Here is an 18,909-nt window from a genome sequence, read left to right on the forward strand (position 1 = left end):
TTCTGTTTTCTTATGTGAGGAGACGTTTTAATATTGCCTTCGTATCCATCAAACCTCTTCTTCATTTCAGGGACTCAGGCAACTATCTCTTTAGGAAGTGATTTCTTGTAAGTGTCATTTTCTAAAGGTGAACTCCTCCTGGCCACTGCTTTTAATCGTATTTTAATGGGAAAGGGCTTGCAGAGGGATTACGTAACCAAAAAGTGGCTTTGCACATCCTCCCCAAGGGTTTTGCCACAGTTGGGCTCAGCCTGCTTTCCCCATCCCTTGCCCAGCAATCATGGAGAGGAAGGGAAAGATGCTTTTTAAGCTGTGTGTTTTTTCAAGTTCAGAGTTGACTACTCACCCAAAACTTAAAGTAGGAAGCAATTCCTGGAATCTGTGAGTCTCATCTCAAGAAGATATGTGTGTTTACATTCATAACCACCAAAGGCACTTAATTCTTGCATGAGTCTGCAGTTCACAGTAAATGGTTATTTGTCCACCTGTCCAGTGAACAAAAGATTGCGGGTGCATTCTGCTGGCAAAAATCAAATATCTTGCTTTTGTCAGTCGGTCGTTGACATGCAGGAGCAGCCATGGAGACAGTGGAAGCAGCCTTGTGCCACTCCTCTGCACCTGGGCAGGTGAGCAGTGGCTGTGGCTGGCAGTCTCCAGAGACCAGTGACACCAGACACTGCTATTCTTAAACAAGGGATAAATAACAAACCTAGGGGCAACCAGAGGTGTGTCACAGCACAGTTTGTGTCTGGGTAGCATTATTTGACTTCTGTCTGGCTCCATTTTAGGCACTTTGAGCAAAGCATCTTTTTTGATATCATATTTTCAAGAACATGGTGTGTTTGACTCAGGAGCCAGACCTAGTGCTGGCTATTGGTCAGAAATTACAGAGAATACAATTTGTGAATAATCAGTCTTTAAAAAGTAGTGAAAGAAAACTACCTTTGTTCTTAATCTCAGTCCTTTTTGTGTTGACCAGTGCTGGAGAAAGGGCACCTGACCCCAGGGAGATGTTTTGTTCTGTCAGGAAGCATCGCTGGGTTCAGAGGTGCATCTAAGCAATGTGTCGCTCATTCTTCACCACCTCACTAGCAGCTGGTGAGGGTTACTGCAACAGATGAACTTGAAATATTTTGCTGCTGCATTCTTTGATGTCTTTTCCTGCTCTTTTCTAGCCCCACTGCAAATACAACTCTGAACTTTACTATTCTCTTAACTCTAAACTTAGTATTAACCTTAAACCAACTGCAGCTGAACCATTGCAGTTTTCCTCTGGCCATTACCCATATTACCCATACTAAACACTTCTCTCAGCTACCATCTCTGAAGCCTCTGCTTTCCTTTTGCAACCCCATTTCAGTCTCACTTGCATTGGTGTACTGACATTTCTCTTTCAACCTTAACCCTAAACATGGGTTGAGAAGTTCTCCCAGACTTAGAAAAAAAAAATCATAATAATAATAAAACCCCCAGTCTTTCTTTTCCTCTAGTAATAGGGCAAGCCAAGAGTTAGAATCGGGACAGATATAGAATAAGGGTCACAAATGGGTTAGGACTTGGGTTGGGGTTGAGAAGAGGTCTTGCTTTGCCTAGGGAACTACAGCTTTTGGAAATGTTCCTAATGCCTTTCTCACTACCAAGTTCCCCCAGGGAAATCCCTCTCTAGTACCCTGCAAGGAAATGATTATTTCATAAGAAAATGAGGTGGTGCATTCCCGTAAAAAATAACTTGCTTCCTGGCTTTGTTCCAAGTACAGAAGAAGCACAAACAGATTTATCACACTTATAAGCCTTCATTTGGCCACTGGTCACTTTATTTTAAGCCATTTTTCTTTCTACAGTGCCTCTTTCCTGGCTCCAGGTGTGGATTGCTGCAGAGGACACATGGGCAGGGAGCTTGTGCGCCGCCATGAGAGGTAGGGGAGCAACGCTCTGCTCCCTGACTTTGAAGAGCAGGTTTGTCCTGCCTTGCTTGAGCAAAACAGGTCTAGTACAACTACACTACACAAGAACTGTACTGTACAAATACAGCAGTGACTGAGATGCTTATGGTGTAATATCCCTGGGGTGTATCTGAGGAGCGAAAGGTTTCTCTTATGGTACAAAACCCTTCTCTGAGCATAGTGACTGAGAAAACAACAAATGGAAATGTGAACAGTGTATTAACACAATCATAACAGGCAGCTTCTCTTCCCCCCCAGGTGCTGCAGAAAGGAAATCTGAGTGGAGAGGGCTGGATTACACATAGCCCTGAACCCAACATGGTGACATGCTGTAGGCAGTGTTGACAAGCCAACTATTGCCATGTCATATCTGGTTTTTACTTGTTCTCACAGGTCAGCAGACTCTCTGGATTTTGCAAGCAGGCTCACTGGTTTTGTTTTTTTTTTGTTCCTTTCATAATAATTCCTATGGGTTCTTTTGTAAATTGCCACTGTGGTTTCTTCCACTTACATCACAGTTTTTTGATACTTCAGTTCTGAAGTATCATAAAACCTAGATTAATAGTTTAATGGGAATTTGGAGAGCTGTAACATACAAGCAGTAGGAGTTCATGAAGCACAATTACAGTACTGAGCTAATCAGCACTGCATTCAGTTGACTAAATTCTCATCTTTCAAATGATAGCAAAAAATCTCCACATAAGAAAAATCAAGGATTATGCAGATGCAGGAAAAAGTCAAGGCAAGTTCATCTGTTTCAGTGGACAATGTGTCAGAGCTGTCCTGTTGGTTAAAGCCAGTACTATTATTGCACATCATGCTTCCCAGCTCCTGCAGGTTTAAAGACACAGGAAGGTAACACACAGCTCCTGATGGAGGAGTTTAGGATGGGATGGGGGAAATGGTGTACAAGAGTTGGCAGGGATGATGGATACTGGTACCCTCAACTGGTACCCACAGGCAAAATTGGTTTGTTTGAGACCTGCTTCACCAATATCCACACAAGGTATGGATGATGCATGTCTTATATTTCTACAGATTGTGTCTAAAGGTTTTAGACTTTTTATCAATGGTTTCCCTAACCTTTCATGTTGCATCAGTACATGCTCAGCAAATCTGAAGACAGCACGTACATCAGATAGGTTAGATGAGTCTTGTCTGACCCCAGAGAGTGAATGATATATAAAAGGAAAAAATGCTGTCTCCTTGATCTGTTTCTTACAGGTTTTTTCCATTTTAATTTGAAATTTTGTGTCAAAACAGAGTAACTTTCGGAAAATGCCCTGCCCTACACCTGTCTTTCTTCCAAAAATGGGCTGTTTTGAAGACATAATGGTGCAGAGTGGCCCTGATGAAGCTCTACCACTTGTTAAATATGGACTTTATCCATGCAGCAGTTTTAGGCCAGTGGTGGCAGGCAAGCCAGGCACACCCACTGCTCTTTGGCTATTGCACTGATTCTGCACTGGTGACCATCCTTGTCCCATCTCTGCTGCTCCCAACCACTCAGAGCTTTATTACCAGGCCACTACTCACATATGGGCGCTCATTTATGTAATTCTTTTCTAGCTATCCCTGTCTGTGCCCAGAGACACCCTTGAAATGCAGACATCTCCCATGGTTTTTGAATACAAGTGCTCTCTGCCCGTGAGTGAGGTGGCACACAGAAAATAATTCTCAGTAAGATGTCCAAGCCCTCCCTTTCAGCATTTTCTGAACTCCAGTGGCATAGGGCTCAATTGAAAAAATCGTCTAAGAAAGGCTTCACAAAGTGGAGCACATCAAGAGAAAATAAAGAATGAGGCCCTGGTTCCATCCACAGAAGCTGTCATGATTTATTTGCTGTCACTTGAATCTACATTAAAAGGCTTGCTGCGACTTCCCCAATTTCTTTCCGTTCTGATTGTCTCGATTCCGCTGATATTTGAGGCCTGGCTTGTTATATTTGAATTTGAAAGATATGTAGCCACCCGAGCCTGGCAGCATGCTAGCATTTACTTCTCCTGCCCAATGGGCTTTTGCTGGTCCTTTATGGAAGATGAAAATGGATGAATCAACTTCAGAGGCTTTCTGGATTGTACAAAACCCGTCCTTCTTCCTACCCAAGTAAAGCAAGAAGTCCTGCTAATGAACCCATCGGAGGAGGGCTCTGTCTGCTGCTCTGTGGCACTGACATCCAGCGCGGCTCTGAACTTTTTGAGCAGCCATTTCTAAATTGGGAAGTCTCACATTTATGTGGCCATTTTCTTGTTTTAAAAGAAGAAGTCAATACGTATTCACAGTTTGATCCCCATTAAGGGCTGAAGCGATGCCACGTTTCACCAGGAGAACGTTAATGCTATCAATTTTTCAGCTTTTTGACTTTATTTTCAGCATGTCATGTCCCTTCATATTTAGCATGTTATGAGGAACCACTGGAATTCAATTACTGCCTGTCACTGCTGTTTATATTGATTTATAGATCATCCATTTTGACAAGTTCATTGCCAAGCTTTAATATGCCTTAATAGCTTTATTGTTTATTAATGGTAATGCAGTGGTCCAATCTCCAGCCTGAAGTAAATGTCAGCCCTTCCTTTCAGTGGTGGACTGTGAGCTGCAGAGCATGGGTGGGCAAGTGGCCATGACCAGGGGCTTGGCAGCACCCTCCTCCCCCTGCCCAAATGCCACTGGCACCAATTCCTTTGGTTAATGGCCTCCACAGATTTCCTCCAAGAAAGAATTAAGAAGAGATTTGTCTAACAGCTTCTTGCCAGGAGGACCAACATGCCTGGCAGTGCCAGCGGGGTTTTCCCGGTGCGACAACGTGCGGCGCTGCCAGTGCTGTGGTGTTCTGGGCATGGAGCACACACCACACCTGGCTCAGCACACAGACCACCCCTTACCCTTAAAAAGGTGTAGAATAACACCGTAACTGTGTTACTCTGGTCAGCATATCTGAACAGAGCGACATAGCTGAGACTATTACGAGGAAGGCAGAGGTGAAAAGTGCATGTGCATCATGGGGCTTTTTTATGTCAGGCTATGTAGAGTTTTATAATGAGGGCAGAGTTCACTGGCAATTATTGCTTAGGATAGTTTCATGGATAGCTATTTTTCTTTCTTTTCTTGCCAACTGGCTTTTTGAAATATCAATTTACCATAGGGAAAATCCTCCACAAAAGCAGAAGTCCCTAGGCACGAGGGGTCAGGACTGCTGCAATGCAACTGTGCTGTAAGAAAAAAGAATGTCCTCAACAGTAACATAACGACTTGTATTTCTTAGGCAGAAGCTGTTGCATATTGGTGGGGTAAGAGACGAACAGCAGCACATAGTTCTGAGTATTTTCTGCCTAGAAACATACAGCACCAATTTTTCAAATGAAGCTGTAGCTGTTTCTCCATGCATGAGTTTGTGAGTTTTCCCCTTGCCACTGTCAGCTGCCTTTGCAGCACCGAGCATGGTGGTTTTGTTTTCAGGACTGTTTGCAGTCTCAGGATGGCTGCAGAGGAGAGCTGCTGCAGCTCAGAGGTGCAGGGCTGAGCTGTTTGTCCAAGCTGGGGAAACATGAGGTGCAAATCCTTTCCTGAACAGCAGCTATCAGCAGCTCACGTTCCTTTGCACAGCATTCCTCTCTCCTCTGAGCTGCTGACAATGGCAGCCGAGGACTCTTTTCTTTCAAGACCCTTCCAGAAAGGGTCTTCCTTCCCAATATCTTGCTCAGCAGTGCTGAGCACCTTCAGAGAAATAAAATGATGTGCTCATTTCTGCCTTGGTCTGCAGCATTTCCCCAGGAGCATTAGTTCATATACTCCTCTCGCCTTGACTAAAATGATGAGAAATGTATATCACTTACACTGTCTTTCTCTCTCACTCACTCACACACAAATACACACATAGATATATTTAAAGGGACAGCTTAAAACCTAAGTTATAACCCAGGAAAAACAACTGAAGGTGTTTTTTTTCCTCTCTCAAATTCAGTTTTCTAAGTGAATTCAGAGGGAGTCGCCACTTTGGCTGATGAGATGTGACCTGTTTTAATCACTGCCGTCCACTGTCAGGTATGTCAGGCAATTTAGCTTCAGGTGCATAATGGCAAATTATTATAGAGACAGAATGATTTTAAGTTTCTAGACAGTGGGAGCATTCCCAGAATCCATTACTGCCTGATTAAATTACTCAGATTTCTGTGTGTGAAGGTTTTGTACAGCAGCATGTAATCCATGAGAGTAACTAATCATATCATATTGATTTAGATGCTGCTAGAATAGGAAATCTAATTGTAATACTGTGAAAGCTTCTTGGGGAATCTGTACTAATGATTGCGTTTGTAATCCCATTTGCAGGTGAAAGTTCTGAAGCACAGCTGTGAGATGAATAGCAATGACCACGGTTTGGACACAGCTCTGCAAAATCAGGTTGCCGAAGAAGAGACAAGCTGAGGATGTCCTGATGACTTAGCAGCAAGTTTACATCCTTCTGGTTTTCTCCACTGAGATGATTCCTGGGACTTACACATAAAAAAAAGTGAGTAAAAGGTGCAGGCAAAGACGAGGAAGGAGGGAGAATTCAGCCCCCTGTCATGCTTAACTTCAGAGGCCATCTCAGGAGCCAGCACTGGTCTGAGCTCTGCTGAGGTTTTGCAAGGACACCACTCCTTTGCACTCTTTCTCTTCTTTTTACCTGAGGATGAACACATTTGAAAAGTGCTTTTAATTCAGGGAAATTAAATGCCTACCTACTTTTCATTCAAATTCTTTACTGTTGTTTTATTCTTCTTTAAAGACAAGTTTCTATGGTGTTTCTTTTGTGTTTGATGATTGCCAACACCTTCATCTGCCTTGACCTTTCATGTCTGTGCTCTGGCAATATTATCCTCTCTCTTTTTTCATTTTCTGGAATATGTGGGCTATTAATATGTGAATTATATGAACTGCTTTTTATCTTTCTTCTTTGGGATACTGTTGCAGAGCTGTATAAATATAAAAGCATAATGTGATTAATTGCTTTGCTCCCTTACTGTCATGGGATTTTTGTAGCTGTTGTTTTTTTTCACTTTTCTGACTTGTTTATAATGAAATAGAAGTATAAATAATCCTATCAAGAGAACACTTGCATCTCTTGCATACACCAGAGCTTGGGAGGTGGCTTGATGGGTGAGAGGGCACAATTACCAGGGAGAAGAGCAGTCCACCAGGCTCTGGCAAGGACTTGATGCAGCAAGCTTTCAGTTCGAGGGACAGGTCCCTTCAAGACACTAAGCTTCCTTTCCAACACACAGCAGGGCTCAGCTCACTTTCCCTCTTTGGTCCCTGCCAGCATGTGATTTTTGAGGCCCAAACAGCCATGTTTCTCAGAGACAAGGTGTGGTTTTGACTCTGAATTAGTGAGTGCTTTTGGAGAATAGTGGAAGAGACACCTTTGTCTTTCCCTTGGGAGGGACTTAGAGAGATGCCAGCCTGGATTTCACAGCCCTGTGTCCTCTCCCGCTCATCCTGCAAACCACATCAGGGAGCCCTGCAAAATGCCAGGGCTCTGTGTGCTGCCATCACCTTGCTGAGCACTCCAAAGGGATGATGAGCTGGCCCTGGGATGGGGATTTTTCTGGGGAGACAGCCCCAATCAGGACTAAAGACAGCAGATATAAACCGCAAATTGCATCTGCATCCTTCCTGCAGGTGCTCTGCAAACTCACCATGTCCTGCTGTGCATCCACCCTGTGAAGAGAGGGCTGGTGGCCCACCTGCCCTTCCCAAGGGGGGCTCATCCCTGCTGCAGCTGTTCAGTGCTTCCCAGCTTGCTCCTCTTGTCTGTGCTTTGGGTGAATAGGTAAAAGGCAGAATAAACTGGGGCCTTGGGCAGATGCTACCTGGCTTCAAACAGGTTTTAAACTTATTTGGAGTGAAATGTTAATTATCTTTATTGCAGTGTATTTTCTTGCACAGTTCAGGTGTAGTTTAATTCCACTCACAACAGAGAGATTCTGAGTATTACAAAAGACATAAGAAAACCCAGAGACTTTAAAATAAGCCCCTATTATGGTTCCTAGTCATGAACAGACATTGCCTTTGTATTGGGGAGATCAACAAAACTGGAAATTAATTAAGCACAGTAAATAGCCTTCAGGATATTCAGTTATATATAGGAAAGCATTTTGCAAGCCTGTTTAATGGATGACTCCTATCCTGTCTATTAGGTGTCATGTGTATTTAATGTCAAGGCTTCTCAAAGTTCTAGAGAGCATTTGAATTTAGGATAAACTACAGTTTGCTTCCTTGACTGGTATGCAGAGGTCTTAAAAATGCTTTGGAAAGTAATGCTGAGGGTGCTTACTTTTGGTAATAGAGACTCCCAACAGCTGTGAATCATGTTTCTAGAGAAGGTCTGCAGCCAGAGTCAATTCCTCAGGCTGGCATGATCCCTGTCAGGATGAGATGGAAAGAAGGGAGCAAGCAAGCAGGCAAACAAGTCTGGTTCATGTGCTGTGATCTCATACTTAAGGACCACAGTAAAAGTGTCATTAAAATATATTACACTAAAAATATACACAGATTTCCCACATCACTGAGTTTTTGATGGGGAACCACAAAGCAGTGCCCCAGATATCTGCTTAACAATGGGCAATAATAACAAGAGCATTTAATGAGATAATTTAAGTTAAATCATATTTAGTAGAAGATTATCAGATCCTGCCTTACTGCGAAATTGCAGGCTCTTTCCCACCATTATATGAGATATACTTTGCAAAAGTCTCAGATTTCCCAAGCAGAGATTTCCTTGAGGTATGAAAAATGCAGAGCAGATCTAGAAATGCTTTAATGAATGCAGTCTCCTCTACTTCACTGTATTACTTTCTTTTCTTTTTCTGGGCTGCAAAAAAAAAAAAAAAAATCAGTAGTGAGACTGGGACTCTCAAAGTGAGGCAGACATCCCTCCAACCATTTCAGTTTCTCTGGAGATTGCTCCGTGTCCGTCAACATCTAACTGGGTTGAGATTTTAACTTGTGTGCTGCCATCAGCTCCGCTGCCTTCCCGTCAGCTGGCAGATCTGCGATCTGAGCCACCCTCTTTCTTATTTGATTTGTACATTTCCCAGCCTTTTGTCTGTGATGCAGGCTTGGTAGGTGTCTGAGGACTGTTTCCCAGCATGTATAGCTGAGCTGTGCTCTGTACAATGCTTGAGTCAGGAGTATGAGCCTCATCAGGCCTTGCTGAGCTATCCTGTACAGGACTCTTGTTATACATCCCCACACCATTGTAGCAATTTCTAGCCTACAAACAGGGCTTTTTGATCCACAACACCAGAGGGACTCAAAATAACTGTGATTAAGGTAAGCAGAGTATTTATGTATATATATGCTTAGTAGAAAATCCAGTAAGTATAAAATTGAAGAAAACATTGAACAAAGAGTCCCAGGAAGCTGGCTCATTCTTCTGCTCACCAGACCAAAAGGTGTGGTGCGCCCATGCTGGCATTTTCAAAGCTTTTCCTGTTTCCTTCTTTCACTGCCCAGTCTGTGCCAATGGCAGTTCAAATTGTGAGGGTGCTGCTGCTGCCCAAAACTGTTCAGAGACCAAGTGCAAGGTGATGAAGAAAAAACTCACGTCAGAAGATTTGGGAGGGATGTGTGTGCAGTTGAAGGCATGGCATCCTCCAGAGCAGGTGGACCTGTTTGCCCACAAGGCAGGGTGGGATCTGCAGAAAAGGCATCCAAGAGGGTCTGGCTTCATGCCCTCTGTTGAGGGCCACCAGCAGAGTCTGACTTTGTGCCTGAAGCCAAAGGGCACCGTTCACACCAGGATGGAAGCTGCCCAGTTGAGAGGAGTGACACTTCTCCCCTTACCCAACTGCTGCCCTGTGGAGTTCTCACCCCAAACCAATGTTCCTGAAGGCATTTTGCACGATGTCTGAGATTTCTCAAAACAGCAGTAAAAAAAAATATTCCATCAAAAATAGCAACTCTGAAGGAGATGAAATCCTATAAACAAAAACTGTTGAAGTGTTCTCCTTTATCATTGCTGAAGCCATAAGGGGCAATCTTGCTACAGCGGGGTGATATGCACAGGGCATCCCTGGCTGTGTGACCACTTGGTGAAGACAACCATGTCAACCACTTTCTCTGGAGCTCCTGCTGTGATGCTTCTCAGCAAACAGGATTACTCCCATTTCATGCTCAGTTTGCATGTTTGGGTTTTCTTTTCTTTTCAGAAAGGGAAAGTGGTTTTTTAGTTTTTTGTTTTGTGCGTCCCTGTAATTAATCTGCAGCACAGATATATGCTTTCTTGTGCTGGGTTTCTGTTTCCCAATATATTCAGGGTTTATATCTCAGTCAACATATTACCTCCCCCTGAAAAAGAATTATTTCTGTAATCAGATTAGTGCTGAATTTATACTAAGTCTGAAGTACAGCTTTACTCACTTGATTATTCAGTTTGCCGTAAATGTTGGGAATAAATTCCAAGAGAGTGAATCAAGCAATTTATTTTTTTACTACCCTTATACATATTTCTACTTATTTGCCGTGTACCTTTACTACCCAGCTCTAGTTGTACAGAATAGACAAAAAAGAATGATGCTTTGCAAAGCTGTATGACCTATCTGAATGCTGAGATAAGAGCTTTAAACAATTTTTCCAGTAGAAAAATTTGAAAGTTTCCATGAAATTTCTTCTGAGGTAACAGCTATGAGGGTTTTGGCTTTTTTTTTTTTACACACATGGCTCATCTGAGATGTTGAAGAGATGTTGTAATGGAGAGCAACTTCAGCAACTTCACTACTACTGCATTAATGAGAGCAATGGCAACAGAGTTATCCTGTTAATGCCAACCCAGGCATATTAACCCACTTCACCCATTAATGCAACATAATTCACATTTTTTTTTTGTGCGTGAACTTCTATATGGTCAGCCTGTGTTGAAATTATCCAGGTTGGATGGTGTCTGTGCTTTCTGCAAAGAGTGCTCAGTCAGTGGTATTTTAGGTGTTTTAGGACAGGTCTAGGACAAACATGCTGGGTGTGAAATACAGATAGGTAGAAATTTCTATAGATAGAAATACAGATGTGTGATATGCATATGAACTGGGAAGATGCAACAAAATTATTGTAAGTCCTAAGAGGTTTCTTTATTTCATAAAATTTAAGAGGATTGACTCTTGAGTGTTTGGGAAAGAGTTAATAAAAGTAAAGTCTGAAGTTGCCAAGTTATTAATTTTCCATTCAGGAATGGGTTGCTCTGAATTCAATTACCCAGCTGCAGAAGTGCTTCCCAGTATTTGATGACATCTTCTTAAAAGTGCAAACGATGGTGTGCACATGGGGCTGCTCAGAAATGAAAGGCTCTGCATGTCACATCAGGCTGGCCCTGGCAGAGCGTGCCAAGGTGACACACCTGTCCCCTGCAGGGCACCACATCCCTACCCAGCAAGGAGCAGCACCCAGTGCAGGAGCCTGGTGTGAACTTGCCTGAAAAGCAATGGTCAGGCTTTCCATATGCTGCCTTTACTTTGGGATTCTCTAGACCTCGAACGAGTTCATCATTATTACTGAGTCACTCGGAAAAATGTACTTCATGCTCTACTTCATCCTGCTTTCTGGTAGCCCTGAATATCACACTGGAAGTGAAATAACCCCCTTCAGTCTCAGAAGTGTCCTGTCACTACTGGGGCTCCTATGGGGAATACAATTTTCTTAGGAAGTAACCAACAGGCAGTTTTCAGTCTGATTTTTCATGATTTCTCACTGTCTGGTTTAGCTTTCATTGTCTTGAGGGATGAAATTGCCAGTGCACACATTGACAGAGTCACTCTGCAAGAGGAACAGTAAAATCAGGTCCCTGTGGCAGGAAGAACTCCTTCAGTCTCATCTTTCCTACCCATAGTGGTGTTCTCATTAATTTTGGTCCTAATAATGTCTCTGTGTATAAATAATTCTAGTCTCTCCTCTGTTTTCACAACCATCAGGGATTTACAGAGCCTGAAATAAGTAAGCTATGCACTAAGAGAGTTGTAAAATAGACAAATGTGCTCTACCAGAAATACCACATTATACTGGCATAACCCAGGGCCCCCTGCTCACTCAGGTGGGCAACATCATGATGACCTCGCAGGCCATAGCAGCATGAAAGCTAATATACATATTTTTCTATAGTATTGTACAGTCTTTTTTTTTTTTAATGGTGGATGGTAAGGGATATTTTAGTATTCTGTTAAGTTGCATGTTGTTATTTAAGCACTAGGGAGCACCCTGAGGTGGTGCTACACCCCCTTCTGTGCATGTGTGTGGAGTTCTGAAATTTTACTAGTAAACAGCAATAGCTAAATAATTTGCACATGATTTACCAATTCTACCATGTCCCAGTAAAAATACAGGGTTGCCTATGCCTTCAGATGCCCAAGTGAGCAAGCAGGAACAATCCAAATTTCCTGACCAGTTTAGGGCATTCCCAGTTGGCCATCCTTGGCTAGTGCACATTCACAGGTGTTGGCACTGGTAGGAAGCAAAATTGCTCTGCAAGGTAAGATCTAGAAAGCAAACATTCTTGGGTTTACTATCCTGGTGCCTGGTTTTTTAGGGTATTTTCAATGGAATTGAAGTCTAGTAAAAATAATATATTTCTTTTCCCTCCCATCTGAATATCTTCAAGCTGTTACTTTCACATGGAAGTTTAGCATCATATCTCAAAAATGCTGTCACCTCTACTGGTGACAGAGCACCCAGGGCCAGAGGAACCTCTGACAGTCTGCCCTGGGTCACAGGTATACCTGGAATACCTGGTCCTTTTCCATGATGTGATGGAGTGTTCCCTAGGGACTTGTCCCTTCTGTATCCGTATTGTTCAGGCACCAGGGTCTGGAGGCTAGGGGGTTTCCAGATGTCAGCAGCTCCTGCCAATCCCTGCCTCCTACAGCCCTGCAGTCCCAACAGCACAGTGGAGGGTGAAGGTGGCCGGTCACCACACTGGTGGTGGCACCTGGGTCACATTTGTCCTGCAGAGACATGCTCCTGGCAGCTGTGCTTATTTCAGGGTGGTTTTTTCTATTTTTTCACCTTGTATTAGAGAAGAAGGTTGACAGCCATGACACACAGTCTCTTCCCCAGGCTACTCCGCCAGAGCTATTTTTCTCAGCTGCAATCTCAAGTCATTTTAAATAACTCCCCAGCAGCTCTAGCACACACTAATGTGATTAGCCCACTAGCTTCTTGACCATATTGCTTCATACTGCATTTCAGACAGTAAATGCATTCCTCCCCTTGGAGCCACCTGTCCCGGTTGCCCCTGGTGCCTGAGTTGTTTATAGCAGTACAGGAATCCATCACTGTGCCCCTGTGGCAGCAACTGCACTTGTGTTCACCCTCTCTCCTCCCACAGACAACAGGCATCCTGGAAGATTTGAACAAGACCAACTACACTGTCATTCTGCATCCTATTTTGAAAGTGTGGTGATGTTTCAGGCACCGTGGTCAGGCAGGGACAGGACACTGTGCTGTGTGCAGCAGGCAGCTGGCACTGGGACGAGCAGGGAGCCGAGAGCACAGCAATTAAGCAACACATTCTGTTTCCTGCTACAGGCAATATTTTCATAGACTGTAAAACCTCTTTTCCTAGCAACGGCTGTCCTCTCTCTTGATTTAGTACCTATGGTGCTGACAGTTTAAAGTCATGTTTATTTTACAGGTAGCTTAAACAAATCTCTGTGAGAGTGGCTCTTGCCCTTTAAGGAAGATGGACTGTGTCTCTTTCTGCAGAGCAATACCCTTAAATGAGTGTCTCTGGAGCTATGAAAAATTTACTCTCGACCAGGATTTGAGGGGAGAAAACCCACTTCCCCTCGAGAACCTACATTTTTCTGGGGACATCTTTCACTACAGATGAACAAGTAATCTAGGGAAACCCTTCTAAGAAAATAAATGTCAGAGAAATGGGATCCTGAGGACAGATGTAGTTCAACCACATCTTCACTTGAAGGAATTTGACTTAATTTTCCTTAAGGAAACCCAATGGGCAGTGCTGTGTCACTGACCAGTGTCACTGGTGCAGACCTGGGCAGCCACTCTGCTTGCTGAAGCCTGGACTCCTGAGATCAGAAAAGCCTTTTCACTGAGCAATTCCCTGTTAGAGAGAGCAGGTTCTAAAATATGAAACTCTCTTCAAATAATGCGTTTCATCCTGATACAGCCAGTTAATTTTTCCAGTGCTCTTCTCCTTCATTCACAATTATGAGCACTGTAAAGTAAAGACAAGATAGGGAGCTGGGCTTTATATATTGCCGTATGACATATTTAGTATCAGCTGAGTTTTCCCAAGATAGTAGGATGCTGATAATCAACTGAAGAATACTCAAGCTCTTCAGGACTACTGGTGTAGTATATCAGTGTGAAAAAAGGTTTACAATCATCTTCATATACAACCCTTGTGACAATGTGTCATGCGCAGATTTTACAGGGAGAAGCTGTCTTCTGAGATTCACTGCCATATATTATTTTTATGTAGGTTTATGTTTGGAGCCACTTACAGGTGACTAAGATAGAGTGATTCTCTTTACCATGAGATGAAGTTGTGTGAAATGCTGGCTGCACTATCACTGCACTCCTTTAGTCTGGTTTTGCCCTGTGAAGTACATCCAATATTGAGATGCAACAGGCTGGTCCTGTCATTTGATTAAATACTTATTTCTAATAGGAAGGGAAAATCTGTTCATAAAAAACATAGATTCACATAATGATTTAGGTTGGAAATCTCCACAAATGGAGACTCCAAACCAATTTGGACATCCTTTTATGGTGCGTAACCATTCTTATTGTAAATATTTCTTTCCTTGTGACAATCTGTCGTACCCCATGATGCAATATTTCCTAGTTGTCTATGTATCACTGTAAATAGCCTGGATTTGTCTTCTCTGTGGTACTGGAAGTTAGAACTTCAAACAGGGCTGAACAGACGTGCAGTCCCCCTTAGTCCACTTTTCTCAAGGCTAAATTAAGCCTGTTTCTTCAGACTTCTCTCACACACCGTGTGTTCCTGACCCTTAACCCCCCTCAGTGGCCCTGAGCTGTACTTCTTCCAGTTAGTCCACACCACACTTATATTCTTCCAGCTTGTTGGGGCTGCCCTGAATGTCCTCGCTGTCCTTCTGCATAGCCACCTGCCCCCTAATTCAGCGTTACCTTGCTGAGGGTACATCCTCTCCCAGCAGTCAGGTCACTGACGAAGGCACCGCGAAATACCAGCCCCAGGATCCATCCCCATGGAACACCACCTGTCCCTGGTACCTGGGTAGGCAGTGAAACAGAAGCCACTGTCCTTCAATAGTCAGGCCAATTTTGATGTCCCTTCTTGTCCGTCTGTCTAGACCATATCTTTCTTTCCTGGCTACAAAGTTACCCTCTATGGAGCAGAATGTTGGAAGCTCTGCTGAAATCAGCACCGCCTGTCCTCTCGTTCTGCAGAGCTCCCACTGCAGCACAGGGGCAATCAGGGCACTCATCAGTGACCTGCCCTTCCTCCTCCCCTGTCTTTGATCAGATGAAGTCTCTTACAGGACATCACCTGTGCCTCCAGAAAGTACAGAAGATGAGGAAATCCCTTGTCCGTTGGGAAGAATATGCAGAGGGACAAATCTGCACTTTGTTTAACCAAAGGCTTTAAGGTTGTGAAAACTTTTCACCTCTGTGAAGGAATTTAAGCTAAGACCAGCACCTATCTCCTCCTAGAGACAGATGATTGCCAAGCACAAGCACTCGACTGAAACACTCAGTTTTTGTCAGCCCAGATTTTGCAGTTTCTGAGATGAGACGTATCTGATTCAAACAAGACCTGGCTTTGGTTTCACAGTGCCAAACCAAGCTGGAGAAGCAGTTTCTACTGCAGGCAGCAGTGTCAGCTGCCAAAACCTCATGTCTCCATGCACCAGAGAAAAGAAATATCCTTATTGCTTCTGTCACCATTATTTACATATTTGTGTTATCATTGCACTCACAGACCAGGCTTCCCAATGCAGGACACTACAGAAAGACAAAGATAACAGAATGGCCCCTTCCCTACAGCTCTCATTTACTAAGCCACTGTTTTCTCCTCTGCCAAGCAACTGCCAGGTGCAGCTCTGTGTATATGTGAGAAGCCTCAGCTTAATTTTTTTTTTAATACAACTTAAAAGATTTGCTGCAGTAAAGAGCTATACTTTGTGGCTAAGAAGTTAGAGGGAGAACAGCCTCAGCATAATTAATTTATCTGGGCTGACAAAAATTGTGGAACACTGCAGCCCCCATGGTACTGACTGATCCCAGTAACCTGGGGGGGTGGTGGGTGGGGGGGTTGTCACACTCTCTTTTAGCTCCCAGTGTTAAGCAGGACCTCTTTTCTTTCAGCAATGAGAAGATCACCAAATTCAGACCCTCCAGGACTGTTCTGCAGGAATGGCTGGGCAGGATTTATCAATTGCATGCCTAAATCACATTCTCTTTCCTTAAACTAGTTCTGAGAATAAGTGGAAGTGCTTTTGAGGGGACTATTCATCAGGCTTTATAATGCATTTATGAACTGGGTTGGTGTGAGCTGCGGAGGTGGCACTGAAATATGCACCCGTTTTATTTATGTGATCATCTGTTAGTGTAAGGGCAGTAGCCAGCCACTCTAAGGTATAAGCTCAAGCCTTATCTCAGGGGGAGATAAACACCTATTAAAGAAGAAGTTAAATCTGTAGAAAGCAGTGGGAGCAAGTCTTGAGAAACAGAGAGCACAGACTTTTAAGGAAGGTGCTGGGATTATTGCATATTGATCACTATTACCAATAAATGTAAAGATCAGAGAGTACTACACTGACGGATAACAGTGGGGCCAAAAGATCACAGCAATCTAGCAAGGATAAAACAGAATTTTGGTAGGATCAGATAAACTAGTCAGAGAGGAGACATAATATTCTTGTCATCTCTACAAGTTCTCTGTCCTCTACAGTATTGTCCACTGCAAAATATCCTCTCTGCTGTCTCTAAAAATAGAAATTGAGTAGATGGAAGCTGGATATCAGGGTCAAGGCATTAACAAAAAAGCATTTGGCCAAACTAGTGCAAAAGAAGGTCACAGCTTGAAGCAAAGATTTTTTTTCTTTAAATTGCTGTTTGGTCCAATACAGGGGTATGCCAAAAACGTAGAGAAGCAAGCACCCTGTATTTCCTCACATATCTCTTTGCTAGGATTTATTGTTGGAGGGCTGTGGCTTATGCCTGACACACGAATGCCTGCTCTTCTGTCTTCTGTCTTCCACTTGCTTTAAGGAGCACTGTGCTTGCCTGAGTCTTCTGAAATCCCAACACGATCTGCGCTGTTCGGCTCTCTCCCGCAGACCACCCTGGTGGGATGTGCCTTTGACAGCCTGCTGTCAGAGCATTTCCCTGCAGGCAAATTCTCTTTATAAAATTCCTGACAGAAATGTCTTTTGAAAGGTTTCATTTTGTAAGTGCCTTTCATTTGCTCCCATATTGAAACCTGGAAACTGGATTACCTTCCCCTGGATGTCTCTGGTGGGTGTTCTTGTACCCGAATAAAAGGATGCAGGATGCAGGTTTTCTGGTCTGATTAGAGGAGTAATTTATATTCAGCAGATATCCAGAAAGCATGTCTGAAGATCTACAGTACGTGACATCTTGAAATAACTGGAGTAGGGTCTACAGTGTTAATTAGGAATTACGTATGTGTCCAAAAAATATGTAAATAAAGTATAACAAGCTAGGAATGCTAAAGATCACAAAGACTGAAGATACTCAGCAACGCCTAATTAAAGAGACTGCCAGTGTAACTAATTAATGAATCTTCTTTTTCAAGATGATCCTTCTAAATGACAACACTCTAAAATGTGACTTTTTCACATTCATTTCGGATCAGGCACCAAAAAGCACATTCCTGTTAAAGAAGAAAAATAATGTCACTGCACGGTGACTAATGCCCTGTGGGGTAGCCACAATCGGGGTGAAGGGGTCCAGCCAGGCTGCAGGTGGCTGTGGACCACCTTTATGGATGTTGGTCTAAAACAAAATGTACAGCTGCTTCCTAAAAGATTACAGAATGCAGGTATGTTCTGTCATAAGCCAAAGCTTTCCAGAACCTTGAACTTTTTTTCCTTTCTATTACCATGTTTTCCAGACAGCATGGGGTCAAACAAAAGGGGTTTGTAAAACAAAGCCAGACATGCAGCAAAGTGGTGTAAAGGGACCTTTGTGTTGAAGTCACTGCAGTGCCTCTGAACTGATGCTTTGTTTCCCAAATAAATCACAGGTGCTGAAGGAGTCGACAGCTTGGAGCATGGCTGTACAGGTCCTCTGTTAAGAAGGAGAAACTGCTGGCCACAATAAAAGGAACATGAATAGTTTTGAAGGCAGCTGCCCCACAAGTAGAACGGTGAAGCCTCATCAGCTTATCAATCATGAGGAAGAGCTCAGGGGAGGAGAATGTCTCAAAATGGGGTAATTTCCTTGGAGTTTTAAAACCAGAATACTTTGTTTAAAACAATGGGGTTTTAAAAATGATGGGCACAGTTGCCCATCCATGTGTCTAGCAGATAAACACACAGCCAGACACAAATATATGACATACATATATGTATCTGTGTGACACTCACCACCCCTTTGAAGTACCAAAATTAAAGATGCTGGCTCACCTCCCGTGCTCCCAAACTGGCCATTGATTTTTGTCCATTGCTGTAGAGGTAGGACTGAAAGTAGATGTGCCATCAGCATGCAGAGATATAATGTAATGAGTCAAAAATTATAACTCTCTATTGCTGGGACTGTAGTACTGTAGTATTGCAAGAACTGTAGTTACTCAAAGCTATTTAGTAGTTGTTTTAAAGAGAAATTTCAGTTTCTTGTCCTTTGTTGTTTTTGGTGGTTTTTTTTTTAATTTTCTTTTTCAGTGTGGAGAAGGAGAAATCGTGTCTTAAATTAATTTTATTCCAACACTGTCACCAGGATTTGTGTTCAGCATTTCTGT

General features: G+C 43.1%; 1 long non-coding RNA gene across 1 annotated transcript; it reads left to right on the forward strand.

Annotated features, from left to right (window-relative positions):
• The first annotated feature begins 5,915 nt into the window (after nt 1-5,915).
• LOC119708808 lies at nt 5,916-18,656 on the forward strand. The gene is made up of 3 exons (XR_005259223.1): nt 5,916-5,987; nt 6,273-6,453; nt 18,196-18,656. It is a non-coding gene; the product is annotated as an uncharacterized LOC119708808 (long non-coding RNA).
• Nucleotides 18,657-18,909: the final 253 nt, after the last annotated feature.

Source organism: Motacilla alba, chromosome 1A, assembly GCF_015832195.1.
Source record: "Motacilla alba alba isolate MOTALB_02 chromosome 1A, Motacilla_alba_V1.0_pri, whole genome shotgun sequence".
Lineage (NCBI taxonomy): Eukaryota > Metazoa > Chordata > Aves > Passeriformes > Motacillidae > Motacilla > Motacilla alba.